This window comes from Musa acuminata, chromosome BXJ2-6 (assembly GCF_036884655.1).
Source record: "Musa acuminata AAA Group cultivar baxijiao chromosome BXJ2-6, Cavendish_Baxijiao_AAA, whole genome shotgun sequence".
Lineage (NCBI taxonomy): Eukaryota > Viridiplantae > Streptophyta > Magnoliopsida > Zingiberales > Musaceae > Musa > Musa acuminata.
In genome coordinates this window covers 32562408-32570536 of record NC_088343.1, presented here as the reverse complement: position 1 = coordinate 32570536, position 8129 = coordinate 32562408, and positions in this window count along the sequence as shown.

The following is an 8129-nucleotide window of genomic DNA, read 5'->3' as shown; positions in this document are numbered from 1 at the left end:
TTTTTGACGCTGGACTGGTACGCGGTAATGTCACCTGACGAAGGTCCTTCGTGACATCAATTTTTTGTTTTGGAGACGCGTCGTCCTCTCACGGCAATTTCACCGCGGTCAGACTGGACCATCTGTGGTCTGCTCACCGTCGTGATAATAAGAAACTTGAATTTCGACGATTTGATGCCATTTTTATTTCTTTGAGGCTCTTTATCGCCAGGGTGGGGGCGATAAGCTTACTCGAGAGCCGTCTTTAACTCCTGCTCTCTGTCATCGCGACTGTAACTGACAAAGTGCTTTTCTTCTTCTGTATTATCAACCATAAGCTCTTCGGTCCTGCTGGTGGTAGTGCAACGTCTCCTCGTCGGAGCAATGAGATTCGTCGTCGTCGACTCTTCATTTCCTGGCTCTCGCCCTCTCTCGTTTTCTCTCCCCTTACCTCATTTCTTCGTTGAGTGGAGTGTCTTGCATAGTCTCTCTTTATTCATTTGTTGGTGACATTGAAGTCGTCGGGTCCAGCAGCCACAACGTGTGAGCAGGTTGAAGCCAACCGGGTCGATGACGTTGTTGTGAGCATAAAAATCAATCATTCTTATGCTTTCGTTATACAAAAAATTTTAATATAAAATTTTAAAATTAAATAATAATAAATTTAAATTTACGCAGAAAGTTTTTAATCTAATCTACAACTGCACTGCTATCGGATTCGAAAATTATAGCAAGAACTAGACTTATCTTCTCTTCTTTTTATATATTTTGATAACATTAATCACAATCTAATTATATCTATAATATATCTTATCTTATCACTAGATCCACATAATTTAATATTTTCTCACTTGATTCATTAATTAATTGATAAGATATAAAAAAATTTAAAATTTAAATAACTAAAATAAAAAAAATATTTAAAAATAATTTTATTTAATTAAATTATAAAACTTTGAAAAAATATTTTACATGTACATATGAATTTTATAAAATAAGTCAATATATCTAATAAACATAATACCATATTAAGTATGACTAATAATGCTAGTCATAAGTGCCCAGCAAGCCAATCACGTGAGTGATGGCACGTGTGACTTGATACAGAATCTTTTTGCTTATTATATTTTGGCGTATATCACTTTATAACTATTGCATAAATGCATATATATTGTGATGTCCTTGGATTTGTGCAATGGGAATCGGATCGTGATGAGATCACGATAATGAGATCGATTCACCTTTAAACACATATCCTAAATAATCCCGGTCATAGGTTACTCGAGAGGGACATCGTGATAACCGGATAGACTGGTGTGCTGTATACCCGTCCATATGATGGATGCAGCTGGTCTCATAGCTGCTCGTGTAAGGACACTAGGGATACAGTACAGGTGCTCATTGGAGAATGAGTTCACTGATTGATCCGCTTACGGAATGCTGGATGGTTGATGATGCCTTATTGTCAGACAACGATTCCGTAGTCCTAGTGGTGTATCTGGTTCTTAGACTTGAGACACCAAGGATGTCCTGTATGAGTGCTCCACTCTTTGATACCAGACTTATAGGTTTGGCTGTTCCCAGATCTAGTACAGCTGGTCATTGGGAGTGGTAGTCGACCTTACGAGGGCTATTGAGTGTCGATAGAGGATCATCCACTCTCGGTATCATGAGAGGAATATCCCATGTGTTCTTGCTCAGACAAATCCCTGGCCAGGGTCATTCGGGTTGAGAGAGAAAGAGTTCTCCGGGAGAATCCGATTAGAGCGAGACTCGAGTAGAAACCGTATGGGTCTGACAGCACCATGCTCGATATACGGTCTCTGGGATATTAGATGGATGAGGGACTATAGGTACATGGTAACTGAGGACAGACAGGTCCAATGGATTGGATTCCCCTGTATCGTCTGGGGACTACGGCGTAGTGGCCTAGTACTTCCGTAGTCGATGAGTCGAGTGAATTATTACAGAGATAATAATTCACTGAGTTAGAAGGAGTTCTGACAGGTATGACTCACGGCCAGCTCGATATTGGGCCTAGAGGGTCACACACATATGGTAGGCATTGCGATGAGTAGAGGTTCGGATATGAGATATCCGACGGAGCCCTTGTCTTATTGGATGCAGATCCAATACCCACTAGGGAAAGGACCCATTAGGGTTTTGACACGGGATCTCTATAAATAGGAGGGATTCACAGCCTCATAGGCTAGAGTCTTTGCTTGCCCTTCCTATTCTCCTCTCCCTCTCCACCTCAGAGTAGGCCTGGAGTTTTGAGGAGCGTCGTCGCAACCCTGCTGTGTGGATCACCGCTAGAGAGGAGGACGCTTGACCTCCTTCACCCTCTCCTAAGGATCTGCAAGGAAACAGGGATATACGATCTCCCTAGGTAACACAATCTCTATACGCAGTTTTTGTGTTTTTGCAGATTTTGCGCACCAATCTTCGCACGATGATGAACATCTTTTTGGGAATCGGGGATTTTTGTTTTCTTGTTCTTCCGCTGCGCATATGATGTCGCCCCCCCCTATGATTTCCCAACAAATAATACGAGTCATAACGATTATATATCATTAGTGTCATACTTCCTTCAATGTATCACAATACTGTTAGTCATTCCTAATGTAGTCTAAAATGACCCTATAATTTATCTTGTCGGTATAATTCTATTAGCACTATGTACATATATAAATGTGAATAGGATAATGAAAATAAATTATGTAAATAAGAATGTTAATTATAATATCCAATTAGATAAATATTACCGTATCTTTTATGTGTTACTCATAAACCCGCTCACAAACCTAATCACAAGAATATATTCTTTCAAATACTTTAAGCTATAAATCATAAGTGAATGAATCAATAGTCAATATAGTATAACTCAAATTCTTAATTGACATTAATTATTTATGGACTCTTTTTTTTTTCTAACCATTAACTATTATATACCATAATATATAGAGTTACAATAATACTTACTATTCTTAGAGAAGAAAACTACTATGATATATCACAAAGTATCTTTAATGATTTAGCAATTGAGTCTGATAATACTAAGTCCTGAGATAAAATTTTACATCATAAGACATGATTAATGACCTTAATGCATACTACAAAATCAGCTTTTATTATTGATAATATAATAATATATTGTTTTATATTTTTTCTTGTAAATTATCCCTCCAATTGATATAGATACAAATCATAAAGTGGATTTTCTGTTATCAATGTAATATCATCATTTCAAGCTAATCTAATTTCATAAATATAAGTATATAATCTTTTGTCCTTTCTAGATATCTTATTATTTTTTTTGTAGTCTTTTAGTGTTTTTATTTCTAGGTAACTCTAATATCTATCTAGTATTTTAACTACAAAACTGATATGTGATCTGCTTGAGTATATAATAGACTTTCAAGCATGCAGAAAAATATTTTTTATCTTTTTTTTCAAGTCATTTTAAGAATACTTGATTTGATTAATTTTTTTTTACTTTTATCATTTGCTAAATAAAATTATAAATTTAATCTTCCCATGACTCAATCAATATATCTTTTCTAAGACAATCCTAGTAATCATTAAAATTTATCCCTAAATATCTCAATGCTAATAACATAAAATATCTCATTCATATCAACTATCTTAAAAAATTTTATGAGATTTTTTTTAGTTCAGTACAATAAATCAAGATCATTGCCGATAAGCAAAATATTATTTATATATAAGACTAATATAATAAACTTACTCCCATTGATCTTAAGATATAAATATTGATCAACAATAATTTTGTAAGTCTCAAAGAAGTAATGATATCAAGAAACTTTATATATTGGAGGCTTGTTTAAGATTATCAATGAATTTTCTAAATTTACATACCAAATTTTATATTTTTTTTTATTTTCTCTCTGAATCATTTATGTTAACCCATATAAATCTAAATCCTCATTCAGAAAGCTTGTTTTTACATCTATATGATGTTACTCAAGATTATAATAAGTTATTAATGTCATAGTGATTCTTAACAAGTTTATTTAAATAAATCAAAGAAAATCTCACGATCAATGCATTCTTCATGAGTAAAATATTTCACCATAAGTCTAGGTTTTATATCATTTGATATTACTCTTTTGAGTCATGTTTATGCAACAGACACTTTTACAGTTCTTGGATAATTTGACGAGTTCTCGGATACTATTTTGGCTCATTGATTTTAGCTCTTCTTTTATTGTACTATATCATTTTCTAGAATCGTTACTTTTCACGATTTCTGAAAATAATGAGAGATCCTTTTGGTTCATATATTATAATTTTAATAAATATACCACATAATAATAATAAATTATAGGTCTCCTTTCCCTTTGAGATATTCTTAAAACTATCAATTACCATTATTTAACAAGTTCATCAATGATAATATTAATATTATGTGAGAGTTTATTAATATAATTTTGTTATTCACCTTTATCAAATCATTTAGTAATTTGAGGAATAATAATCTGTTGAATATATAATGATAATGGAATATTAACATCTATTTTCTTAATATCAAATTTATATTTTTGAGATTTTTTAATCCTACTAATTCGTTATCTTCTAGGAATCTTACATTATTATATTCAACCATTCTTGTACAATGATTAAAGCAATAAAATCTATACCCCCTTTTAATTTTTCTAGATAACCAATAAAATATCTAGAATAGTTCCTGAATCCAATTTATTTTTATGTGATTCGAAGATCTTTATCTTTGTAGAATAATCCCAAATATGTAAATATATCAAGTTAGGTTTTCTACCAATCTCAAAAGAGTTAATGTAATTGACTTACTAGGAACCCTATTTAAGATATACATAATCGTTTTTAGAACTTCTCCTCATATTGATTTAGGTACAGAAGAATAACTTATCAAGCTCTTAAAATAGTAGATTTTGTCTTTCAACAATCTTATTCTAGCGTGGAACATCTAGTAAAACATATTGAATACAAATACCCATTTTTCTATTACTTTAACAAAAGAACTAAAATTATGATCAGGTTCACCATAACTACCATAAAATTTATTACCCTTATCCCATAATTTTGACTTTTTTATCTAATTATTTCTCAACTTCATATATATATATATATATATATATATATATATGTATCAATAGAATGAGACTTTAGATAGTCATATATCAACATGTAATATATAAAGGTGATAAGATATCTCTTTACACTAAAACAGAAACATAAAGTAAACTAAGCATATATAATCTTATTCTAATATATAATCTCAAAGAATTCATATGAAAGAATATCTTATTCTAATATTTAATTATGAGATTATTGTAAACTTAATATTTATATTAATTTTATAAAGATTATTATACATAATTAAAAAGTTAATTTTTATTGAAACATAAATATACTGAGTTTACAACCACAAAAAGGAAAATAATATCCTGATAATTTTAGATAATAAACTCGATTTTCTAAAATTATAGAAACATAATATGTTTTTTTAATATCTATCAAATGGATAATCTTTGGGCATAAGCGATAAGTACCAATTAATAGTACTTTCGCCTTTAGATGATTTTTTATAATAATAAATATTTCATTGTTTTTTAGTTTTCATAATAAATTAAATATTTATTATTGGTAACATATGTTAAAGTGTTACAATCAATCTACCAAGTATTAGAAAAAAATTCTGTAATGTTTGATTTTAAATATACAAAGGTTAAATTTATACTTTTTTTTTTCAAACCAAACCTTATAGTTCTTCTTTACATGACCTTACTTTCTATAAAGTAATACTTTATTATAAAATTTTTTTATAAGTTTATATAATATTTATAAATTTGGGTGATTCACATTTCAATTTTCTTTTATTATTATTCACTCCTTGAGTAGTACTCAAAATATTATAAGTCTTTCTTATTTTAATCTTAATTCTTTCCAAACACATATACTAGTCGTCTAATTTAAGTTTCACTTATATATAATTTTATCGTAATGAATTTTAAATAAGCTAAACTAAGAAGAAACATAATTAAGAATAAGTTATACGAGAAAAAACTCGACTATAATTATGCTCATTGTTCTTGAGTTTACAGCTTTATCAATCATATTAAGGATACAATCTTCAATTCCTCATATATTGTCATATTGAATTTCAATTAGTTTTTTCATTTATATGTCAGTCAATAACTTATTAGCAAATTTAAATTAATCTTTATATATTAAAGTGTGTTAGTTATATACCGAAGTCTAAATATTATTAATAATTATTATTATAAAACTGAGTCTTTTAAACCTTTTTGGATCATGTATCTCAATTATTTATTCTATAGAACTTCTAGTAGTTAAGTTTGTAATCCTTTCAAATGATCAAAGTCTAACACACCCAATATAAATTACATATGCTTAAGTCATTTATAATAATTTAATCTTAAAACCGTAGGAACATTTATCAAAATATAATGAAGGAAACACCACTATAATAATATAATATAATATTAATACTTTAAGTTTTTTAATAAATATTAAACTATTGATATCATCTCTATTTTTCATTTGGGTGAAATATTGATATATCTAGTATTCATACAAAAAATATTTATGGTGAACTGATACAATTCTCATGGAATAGGGTTGCTACCTTTAGGTATACAACCCTAAACTACAAGAATATCCAAAATAATATTATCTTACCGTATTATATAATTATTCGAAGTAAATTTTTCTTTAGAATTTCTAAATCTTTTAATTGTGAATGTTATTATGAATATTATTTTTCTTAATGTTATTTAAGATTAATTCTTTAATGTAATTTTATAAGTTATTGGTTTAGGCCATTTTAGCGGCTATAAGACCAATATAATAATATCCTATTTAAGATTAATTCTCTAATATAAAATATTTATTATAATTTATATCTCTATCATCCCAAGCCACTTTTGCGGCTATCAATTAGATAAAACTTAGGGATATGAGTTACAAATAATATTTACCAAATTTCTTCAATCTAATTTATGTCGAAATAGTTCAATAATAATACAAATAATAATCATAAAAATTATCAAATGTTCATCAACATAAAGAAAAACTCATATGATAACTATAATAATGATGACAAATAAATCATGCCTTTATATAAAAAATAAATATTATTTCATAATTTCAAACATATATATGTAAATAATTAAATAAATATCCAAGAATAATAATTCAAAATTTATGAATATGTCGTATAAGAAAACTATAAAAGAAAATCATAATTTTTAATTTTTTAAAATTTTGCATGTAACCCTTATACCAATCAACCCTATTTAATTGGGCAGACCCATAATTGGGTTACCTAGATTAGGCTCATAGATTTGAGCCAATCATTCATCTAATTAGGCCTATTAAGATTAAAGTTGATTAAAATTTAACTATTCCTCGAATTCGATCAAAACTTAATTGATCAAATTTAAATTCAGTCAAGTAATATAAAAATAATCATAATTAAGTCTAATAAAAAGTATTTAATTATAATAAATCAAATTAATTAATTTTATAATTGAGAACATAATTTAGAAAATTTTAATTTCTAAAGGGTAAAAGTATAATTTTACTTAGAATATATAATGAAAAATTTTAATTTCTAAAGGGCATAAATGAAAGATAAAATTTAAGGACAGACTAGAATTCTTTCATTTCCAATGGGTAAAAATATCCTTTAAAAAGCCCTAATTTATAGATATTATGTTTTAAAGGAACACTATATTCCCGTCTTAAAGCAACAGTTTAAGTGTTTTGCTCGTCTTAAACCAAGAGAGGAAGAAAGAGAAAGATCTAAAACTGGATAGGTGAGGAATAAATAGCTGGATCAGATGTAGTTGAGTATCTCAGAAAGGACTCGAAATCTGGTATTCAAGCCTAAAACTATCAATCTAGTGTTGCAGGATTAGTAACAGAAGATATAGAAGAATTCAAGTCGACATCGACAACAGATAGATTTCATTCGACAAGCAACATCGCAACGCTGGCGAGATACCAAGCGACTTCCAAAAGGGAGGGACAAACTAACTACTAAACAAGCAACTCCAACAAAGGAAGGGACAATAAAACCTGTAAAGGAACCAACTAAGATATTAGGCATCAAATGAACTTCTACA